This window comes from Hipposideros armiger, unplaced genomic scaffold, assembly GCF_001890085.2.
Source record: "Hipposideros armiger isolate ML-2016 unplaced genomic scaffold, ASM189008v1 scaffold_1216, whole genome shotgun sequence".
Taxonomy (NCBI): domain Eukaryota; kingdom Metazoa; phylum Chordata; class Mammalia; order Chiroptera; family Hipposideridae; genus Hipposideros; species Hipposideros armiger.
Window position 1 is genome coordinate 402,031 of NW_017732566.1, and position 10,695 is coordinate 412,725.

The following is a 10,695-nucleotide window of genomic DNA, read 5'->3' on the forward strand; positions in this document are numbered from 1 at the left end:
TTAGTAATTTTAATTTTGGTAAGTTCTCTCTTCAATTTGCCAAATTCGGAATACATCTGTATGTGGTCCTTTGATTAGAAGTGTGAAGCTACCTCAGATTTCATCCTTTCCTTTGTTTTGTGGAGAGCAAGTGACATGAAATCCCCTTGTCTCCCAAACTTTCTGTTGCATGGTTACTAACTTATCTCAGCTGGCTGTTATCTGAATATCAGCTCGTTGTCAGCCAATATTCTCTCTGCCCTGCTTCATCTGATATCTTCTTATGCATGAAGAAACTGAATGGCTTAAGAAATAGAGTTTTGTTTTGTTGCTTGTACAAAGAAAAGCATAGGAGCTAGGCTAAGTTTATGTGGGGATTGATCTACCACCAATGACTCAGTGTGTCTCTAAGTCTGTTCTGCTTATTTCATTCATAGTTATTATTCATATTGTTAAAGCTGGGTGATGGATACATGTGGCTTATTACATTCTTTTCTCTCCGTTTGTATATACTTGACATTTTGAATGTAAAAAGTAAAATAAGGTTACCCAAATGGAAAACTACTAAATATCCCTCCCTATCCTCATCATTTCAAAAAAGGATTGTTTTCAGGGCCTTTTCCTGCCCTTCATCTTATATTCAGACTTCTGCACTGTTCTTAACATGTAAAGTGTTCTTTGTACATTTCTTTCTTGAACCCAAATTTCATGAACCTGGCAAGTGTATCATATGGACATATGTCACAGACAGGTTGATTCAAGATGGATTTTACTATACTATTTTAGACTTTTGTTCATTAAGATGAGTTGCTTTTGGAAAGGGAGTTAATAAAGAACTTTTTTTTTTTAATCAGGAGACTATGTTGAGAAGGAACTATATTAATTTAATATTGCTCTAAAAAAACACAAAGCACAAAACACAAAACTGTGCTGATATACATAATCACAAAACTTACTAACAAATATAACACTTTGTTGCAGGAAGGAAGGCTCAATAACTTTTAAAATTGATTTTTTTTGCAGGGCCCTAACTCTTTCTCTGTTGAAGGTACAATTCTTTTTTTGAGGTCACTGTGCCTAGTCCTAGAAACAAAGTGATCTCAGTTCAAAGGACTATTAACCCTTTTTCCAATTATAAGCAAAGTTTTAAAATATTTTTTTCCTCAATCCCTTTGCGCCATTGTTATAAAAAGCAATTGATAATATCATGTATTTTAATAATGATTTTTCCATAAAAGGGTACATAGTGATTAGAAGATCCTTCCTGATTTCAGGAATGTGAGTGTGACAAAATGCATCTGCTAGAATTGCAGAAATATGCACATCTGCCTTCTTGGGCCAAAGCCACCTGAAGTTTCTTAGAACCCTAGGTGCCAGCAGTCAAATCCGGTTGCAGCTCATCCAAGCTTAGCCCTGCTGAGGAGGGGTAGGGTGGGGTGGGGGGAGCAGATTTTCTGAAGCAGGTCCTTTTCTCTGTGCGTTGAAGCTTTACAGTGATTCCTTGTTTCCCCATGTCTCTCCCCGTGGTTTACCAGGCTACCAAGCTTTCTACAGATGCTGGGTGTCATGGACCATCTCTATCATCTCTTTGCTGTCTAGTCTTGAGTGTTAAATCTCCCTCACCTGATCATGGAGTGAACTTACTAGCTCCAACTCAATTCTGCATCCTCTGCCATCATTTTCTCTTCTTTGAAATGCTAAAACTGTCCACTCCTCTCAGTCAGACTCAGGAAGAGTAACCCCCGGAGAGTGAGCAATAACACTGGAATTGTCTTGTGCTATTAGCCCCTTGTTTGGCCATATGAGCCACTCCACAGAGAAATGGTCTCTACAATTATAGGTATTATCATATCCTATGGCTTCCTTGTCCCTTGTTTAGCATAGCATGTTACTATGGTTTATATCAACTGCAGGGAGACAATGATGACAGTTGTGTTAAAACCAAGAGTTGCCAGCCTAAATACAGTGGTCTTATGAATAGCATTTACTGCAATGGTTGCCTTACAGGTAAATGCAGTGGGATCTACTTTCAAGGGGAAAGAGGGAAAACTGCTACCAAGATTGTCCAGAGAGCGAGCGTCTGTTTTCTCTGGAACAGGAGGAACCTCCTCTCCAAATGAATGCACACAGCCTGCAATTGTCACAGCCACGTCTTCATGATGGGCAATTTTTTCAGGGTAAGAGAAATTCAACCTAACAGCTGTCATGTCATCTCTTTTAACATCCTATCCTCTTATGATGAGGGAAGTCACAACCACTCAAGTTAGGAAGAAGCAACTACTAACGTTCTGATTTCAATCAGTGACGATCTCTTGGCACCTCTGCAGATCCTGACTACTAATTACAGCAGCTCTGAAGTGCTTGCACTGTGTAGTTTGTTCTAGCCCACCTCACATCTTTACTGGGCTGCAGCAAGAAGAGGAAAGCAAAGACTTTGGTGAATAAGATAAAGCTAACTTTACTCAATTAAACATTTCCCCTGTGAGTGTCTGTGTGTGTGTGTGTGTGTGTGTGTGTGTGTGTGTGTGTGTGTGTGTGTGTGTGTGTGTGTGTGTGTGTGTGTGTATATATATATTTGGGAGTATTAGAATATCCTCTATTTATAAATAAGGCTAGATAGTAAATTTTGTTTTACTTCCTTTTGTTTTTAATAAGATATAGAATTAGCAACCTATGTTAGCCTCCCATATCTAGTCTATGAAATTCAAAACCTTGATAAATACTTCTATAATTCATGGGTACTCCAAATGCTAGATAATGTCTGAAATGACATGATATCTGATGCAGAGGATTATTTAATAAATGTTTGTTATTGTCATCATTATGCTCATCAATAATGATGGTCATTTGAGGATACTGGGTGGTGCTCTTCTAAGTTTCCTTTTTCCCATTTGTGAACTGCAGAATAGAGGGTGAAACTAGCAATGACTTTAGTGAAGGAAAATGGAAGATGTGTGCTGTTGGTGCAAGTGTGTTCATAAATCAACACACCATTGTCATGTATTTTGTATAGGACAGCACACAAACAGCTGCATGTGCTTGACACATCAGGAAAACTACAAGTGCCTGCTGGTGATCCAGCCACCTTCTGGGCAGAGTCCCTACAGGTGAGTTCTTATTTAAGATTCCATACTTTGTCCCATGATATCTAAACACTCTGGCAATAGCTGATTAAATGAGGGTGAGGTGCCTGAAGCTTTAGTCATGGTGGGAGTCCTGGAATAAAGTCTCTGCCAAAAACTAGCATGCTAAATTTGATAGTGTCCATCCAAGGTAAAGACATTCTCCTCTTTATAAATTTTAACTATTTAGAAATATCAAGTGTAAAAGTATAGATATACATTCATCCATCCATTCATTTACTCTACAAACAACCATTATAGGAGCCATGTCAAAGGAAGGAAGAAGTGGCAAGAATAGGGAATAAGAGATGCTTTCTTCTTAAGAGAGGAACACTCTACTTTCTATTAGAATAGCAGAAGTTCTGTTGCATCCTAAATTGATTTCACTTTCATGTGATAGTTTCTGGGTTCTCTTTTATTACATGTAACAAATCTAACTCTAACTAGCTTGCACACACACACACACACACACACACAAGATGGTTTTATGATAAAGATAAGAGCTTGTCTCATATAACTAATAATAGGGGGAAATGTTGGGAACTACTGGAAGAAACTGGATGCAGGGCCTCCACCATCAGACTGTTCCTTGTCTCCCGTCTCTGCACCTCCACTTCAGTCCTCTTTCAGAACTTTTCTTTTTTTAGAAAAATCAGCAGAATAGTTTCTTCTATTTCTCCTTTTACCCAATACAGTCTCCATGTCACAGTCCAGCTACCAGAGAGACCCTGACCTCTGCCAGTGTCCATTCCCAATTCTAAGTTCCCAAGAAAAGGTTTTCATTGTCTCAGCTTGGATCAGATTCACATAAAAACAACTGTTCCCATTTTCATCATATAGCTGGAGAAAGGAAGCTACTTAATAGGAAAAGCATTTAAAGTAAAAACTCAATTAAATGTCTGCCAGTTTTTCTGCATTTCCACCTACCTTTTTTTTTCTTTTTATTTTTTTCATTAATTTATTTTTTTATTGTGAAATAAACATTTTTTAATTCATTATGAAACATAACCTCCTATTTCTTGGAATCCAGAGCTATTAAATATGTAAGACATGGTAAGTGTTAAGTTATTTTCTCTGAAAAAAAAATCATAAGTGTGAAAAAATGGTGGGATAAGGATATTTATACATGGTGTTATGGCCAGAGAACCCAGAAATGCCTGAATCCATGTCTAAACTCAGCTGTCCATAAGTTTTCTGGTAGAAGGGTCAAAACAAAGGAAACTTTAATACCGTATTTTCTTTTTTTGTTTTATTTTACTTTTTAAAATTTTATTTTATTATAGTAAGAATACTTAATGTGAGATCTACCTGTACTTTCACATGCTGTTTATTCTAAGATACTTATTAAGTTTCTGAATTTGACATGTATTACAGTAATTTTTTTTTTGTTGTAAAAAGTTTGTTTTCATAGAAGGCTACCTATTAACAAGTAAAAGCAATAGGAACTGCTAAGTGTCTTGGATCACATCAGAGAATTTTAAGAATTTCAGCTAGGAAAGGTTATTGTGATTATTTAATGTTTTATAAAAGTCTTTCATTCAGGCATAGACTCTTTAGCCATTAAAATTTTTTGTCTAAAAGAAGGAAGTCAGAGGCCTAGAGTTAGGAAGAAGAAGCTTGTCTTAAGTTTAGTCAAGCCCAAAGGAACATTAAGGACTCTTGGACAAAACTTAGATTATCTTCTTTTCTACTATGTGGTTTTAAAGCAATAATTTTTCCACTAACACTGCCTTAGTTTCAAACCACAAGTTTTAATATGTCACTTTTTTGTAGTTCAAAATTTTTCTAATTTTCATGTGATTCTGTCTTTGATCCATGGGTTATTTAAAGGTACAATGCTTGATTTCCAAACATTTCAGGATTTTCTAATTACCTTTGTTTTTTTATATAAATTAAATTTGCTGTGATCAGAAAGCATACTCTGTTTGATTTCAAGCCTTTGAAACAGCATGTGGTCATTTGGAAATGTTTCCTGTGCACTTAAAATAAACTCGCGTTCTCCACCTCTTGGTTGTGGTACTCTAACTACATCAGTTAGGTCAAGTTGGTAAGACATTCTTCAAATCGTCTACATTCTAGTATTTTCTGCTTGTTCTGTCAATATCAATAACCCTTTCAGTTTAGGAGTTGGCAAATGACTTGAGGGGGGAGATTGCAGGTAGATGTTGAGGCTACTTCCTTATAATTTCTGACTCTCTGAGATTTTGTTCCTCAAATTCCCAGCTGCTTGGGCACCTCAAACTTCAAATTCTGCCTCAGCCTTAGTCCCATGTGCTGACCATTTTCTACTTGGACTTTATTCCTCTGTACTCTTAGCTATACTCATGATCACCATACTTAGACATAATGATAATGAATAGTCAATAAATGTTATCTTTCCTTTTTAATAACTGTCACTGGCTTGGATCTTCTAAGGCTGGAAAGTAGACTCATGTAGTTTAGAGAGACTTTCAAATAGCAGCTAAAGGTCTGAGTCCACCTTTTAGCCCAATGGCTCTGACTGAAGGGGAAGAAAACATTCATTGGCCACCATTTGTGTGCCACGGTAAGAAAATGTCTGCCTGATGGAACACCATGGGCTTGTTGGTGAGAGATCACAGTGAACCATAGATCTATACCTACATTTGAAAACAGTAAGCCCCTTGCATTTGCTGCTATGGAGCTCAGTCGTCTTAACAAGGAATTTTTGTTGCAAATAAGAGAAAGATGTTTTAATAAGGTAGGGGTTAATGGTAGATTATTGATCCAGAAACTGGAAAGTCATCATGACCCCACATGTTCTTGTCTGTTCCTGTTGCCTTCTCACTCTCCCCATAGTCATACACGCATATCTCTCCCTCTTTGCCAGTTCAGCTTTCTCTCTGTATATTGGCTTTTTTTTCTTTTCCATATACAAGGCCAATCATAGTCACATTCAAGTGTCTGCCAAGATGATTGCTTGGGCATTCTGGTCCAATTACAATAACAAACATGGTTGCAAATGCACAGCAAATGCTATTGCATGCTCAGAGTTGCAATGAACACTTAAGTGTTCAAACCAAAGTTAGTCTCCAACTCCCCTCAGGGAAATGTCTAAGTGATGTCAGCTATGTTCCATTTTGAACAAATAATTTATGTGCCATGTGTCTCTATATGTCCAGTGGAAAAGTGTGTAATCTCTCTCTCTTTCTTTTTAAAGATTTTATTGGAGAATTGGGGGAGGGAACAGCGTTGGGGAATCGGGGAAGGGGAACAGACAAGTTGCTGTCTTTTTGTTCTTAAGACTAGTTGTGGAGGACGTCACTGCACTGGCCCATGTTGATATTATCATTGCACCCTTCCTGGGTGAGGCAGTCGCTCGCCAGCCATTGAATGGCTGCTCATGCTGGCTGCTGGTCACTCACAGTAACTCACAGCAGCCCACTGCAGCCCCACTGCAGCCTACGCTGTAGTGGCCACTCACGGCAGCCCAGCTCCAGGTTGAGCTGTTGTTCACCATCTTAGCTGTAGAGGGCACAGTGTCACTGGCCCATGTGGGAATAGAACTGGTAGCCCTGCTGCTCAGAGCTTATGCTCCCAAGCCAACTCTTAACCAACTGAGCCACTCGGCCAGCCCTGTATAATCTGTCTTAGTCTGACATTTCTTCAAGGGGTAATAAGAACATGATGGTCAACTATTGTTTGGACTCTGTAGGGCCCTCACCCATAGTTTCAACCTAGTTGCTAATCTTATTTCATACAGATCCCAGGCCTGTTAAGATTCTCATCCTATACTTTATTTACAAACTGATTCTATGATGCCAACCTCAAAGCAAGTGCCCTAAACTTGCCACAAACTGAGTGAAAGAAAGGTGAAGATGCTTGTTCTGTACTGACATCAAGCTCTTATAAACTAAATTTAGCATCAATGTTCAAAACATGGTAGCCCGACAACATTGCCTTTTCAACCCTGGAACATGAACTTCTCAAACTTGTATGACTCTCACTTAAATTAATGTGACCCTTTCATTTGAAAGCAAATAAACTACATCAAGCCACTATTATCTGGGTACACATCAGGCAGTATGGAAAATACAATTAAATTTTCACTTACAGTTCAAACTCTGAAGTGCATAACCAAGTACTGCCTATATTTCCAATGATGTTGTTCTTAAAGTAGATTATTTTTGAAATCAGACCTGCAAATTGGCTTATTAAAAAATGGAAAACAGATGTGCATGACCAAATGTCTATTTAGACCAATTTTTTTCTCAACCTGGAGCAAGAGATATTTAAAATTAGCTTGTGGGCATCGGAGGCTCATTTCATCCTCTCTGTCCCTTGAATAAAATTAAGTGATAAGAATCCCCATACATTATCCTTAAAATTGTTTCCAATTTTCAAAATAGCAAATAATTTATATATACAAAAAAATGAAAAATGATCATTTGAACATACTTTCTCCCCATGAAAGAGATGGAACTTTAACAATACAGTTGAATCCTGTGTTTACCTCGACCCAATCACTTTCATTACCTCCCTCTTCACATAGCTATTTTCTTGAATTTACCGTTAATTATAACCATGTGGTCTTTTTAAAAAATCTTTTTACTACATGTATCTCTAAGCACCATTTGGCACTTCCTTATATAATTTTACATTATACATAAACATTATCATATAGTCTTCTGCAACTCGATAGATTTTTTCTTCGAAATTATCTTTGTGATATTTATCCACTTGTATGATATTCCAGTTCTTAGTAACACTGCAACTTATTCATCCTTCTTTGGGAGGAAATTTTAGTGTATTTTTCCAGTCTGTTGTTACACAACCCTTTTTACAATTGCTCTTTATCTTCCATTTTCGGGCCCTCATTTCTTACATCTTGTAGCAAGGAAAATAACTGGTTAAATGTAGTATCGGGAAACAAAGATTCCACTCTAAAAGTAATGTGACTGTACACTAAACATGAGATATGGCCTATTAGTAGGAATCTTCTATTCCTCTGTTAAAAGATATTTCACCCATTGATGGAAATTATCTTCTATGCCTTAGTTTTCTCATTGGACACAAAGAATAATAATGGTACCTACTTTACATGGTAGTTGTAAGGATTAAATGAGTTAATACACATAAATGATTAAGAACAATGCCTAGGGCCGGCCGAGTGGCGCGATAGTTGGGAACTGGCTTGGGACACCGGAGGGCCCCGGTTCGGATCTCACATATGAGGGCCAGTGACACTGCCCTCTACAGCTAAGATGCTGAACGACGGCTTAACCTGGAGCTGGGCTTCCAGAGTCGCCGGTGACGGCTAGGCTGCAGCCCCTGCTGCAGTGGGTTGCCATGAGCTACCGTATGTAGCCAGCAGTCAGCGTGAGCGGCCAGCAGCCGCAGTGAGCGGCCTTCTAGAAGCCGCGACTGATCTGCCTCTCCCGGGAGGAGCACAATGATGGTGCCAGCTTGGGTCGGTGAGGCAGCATCCTCCACGGCTGGACTGAAGAGCGGAACGACGGCAGCTTGCCTGTTCCCCTTCCCCCAATTCCCCAGCGCTGTTCCCATTCCCCAATTCCCCAATAAAAATCTTTAAAAAAATAAATAAATAAAATAAAGAACAATGCCTAGCACACAGTGCATGCTATCTGAGTGTCAGTGACTTTCATTATTATGTAACTCCCTGGTTAATATTTTCCTACTTTCATATGCATTACAGTGACTTTATGGGTATTGTTTTTCTGCATCAGATATGACATTTCTCATGATGGGCTTGGATGTCATATATTCAGAGACATAAATAGAAATCTTTGATGAATATTTCCATCCTTCTCAAGCCTAACGTCAAAGAGTAACTTGATACAGTTGGTGTTTGTCTAGCTTGTATTTCTAAGTATAGATCCAAGATGACTGAAAGGGTCTTTGAAATCCTGTGAAAAAAACTATTGTCAGTAAGAGAGCTGGAACGTGCATACCCAACAGAGCCAAGGGACTGCAATAAGGTTCCTCTAGTCAAGCCTCTTAGTCTCCTCAGGAGGCAGATCACTGGAAGAGACTTGGCAATGCCATCTTACATCATCTCACTTCAGGCTACCCTGGTAAATATAGCTTTTGCTGGTCCCTGAGGACCCAGCCCCAATAGGATTATCCCAGGCTATCAGTCTTCGCTCTGGCTGACACACTCAATTGAAATGGGGTACGGGTCAGTGGGTAGCTTTCAGGACACTTTAACTCTCTAGTTCCTAGAGCAAACCTGTAGCCACAGTAATATGTATTAGTGGCTTCTCTGCAGTCCACTGCTAACCTCCAATCTAACAGGTCAGTAAGTCTCAAGACTCAGCACAGGCAGAGATCCTTGCCCCATATATGCAAGCTTCATCTTCTTCAGCTGTCCCTGAGTTCCCAGCCTGCGTCCACTTCCCACCTTCAGAGAAACTCACAGTATCTGAAGAAAATACCCAATTTACTTATAAAACCACAACTATTTTAGAGATATTTGAGGATTGTGTTTTGCAATGGAATCTGAAATGTTATTTTTTGTTTCATAATTTCTCAAAGAATATTGCTTCCCCTCTGCAACCCAACAAACCCCAACAACATTTTCTGAAATCTCTCTGTGTTATTTCAGATTATTTCAACAGCACTGTCTAGGGAATAAGACTAACATAGCCATCTGAAATTGTCACCTTGGAGAAGGAACTATGAGTTGGTATGCATTAGAATTCAGATTTCTCTTTTCAAAGCACTCACAGCGTGCTTCTGTGAAGTCTTAAATACTCAGCTGGCCCCCTCCTTGACTGACTACTGTTTCCTTACCAGTGATATCTCTAGACCCATTTGCTATTTCTATTACTGGGGGTACCCAATTGCTAAAACTCCTTCACATCATAATAGCACCAAGTCCCCAGTTAGTTGCTGCTTCTAATCCTACCTCAGAAATAGCACTCAATGCAGAAATAGAGTCCTTCAGCAGGAACCCAGACTTTACAAAACATGCTTCTCTTCCCTTCTTAGAGAGCAGCATAGAGTTCCGTGGGGTGCCTTCACTCACTGTACTGAATCATTAAATCTGATTCTGCCCAACTAGCACCTTGTCATTGGTAGTCTTTGGCTAATTGGGCTTTTTTTTTTCTTTTTCCAAAGATTTTATTATTGGGGAATTGGGGGAGGGGAAAAGACAAGTTGCTGTCCTTTTGTTCTTTAGTCTATTTGTGGAGGACGGTGCTTCACTGGCCCATGTTGGTATTATCATTGCACTCTTCCCGGGTGAAGCAGTTGCTCGCCGGCCATTGGATGGCCACTCACGGCAGCTCATGAAAACCCACACCAGCTGCTGGCCAGCCCCACTGCAGCCTATACCATCGCCGGTGACTCATGGCAGCCCAGCTCCAGGTCAAGCTGTTGTTCACCATCTTAGCTGTAGAGGGCAGTGTCACTGGCCCTCATGTGGGATCCGAACCGGGCCCCTGCTGCTCAGAGCTGGTGTCCCAAGTCAACTCCTAACTAATGCACCACTCAGCTAGCCCTAATTGGGCTTTAACAGGAACAAAGCTTTTATAACCTGTATCCCTCACTCTCCCACCACAGGTAAAACCGACTCCTCTCAATATTTTGTTGCTAATCCAAAGAGCTTTCATTT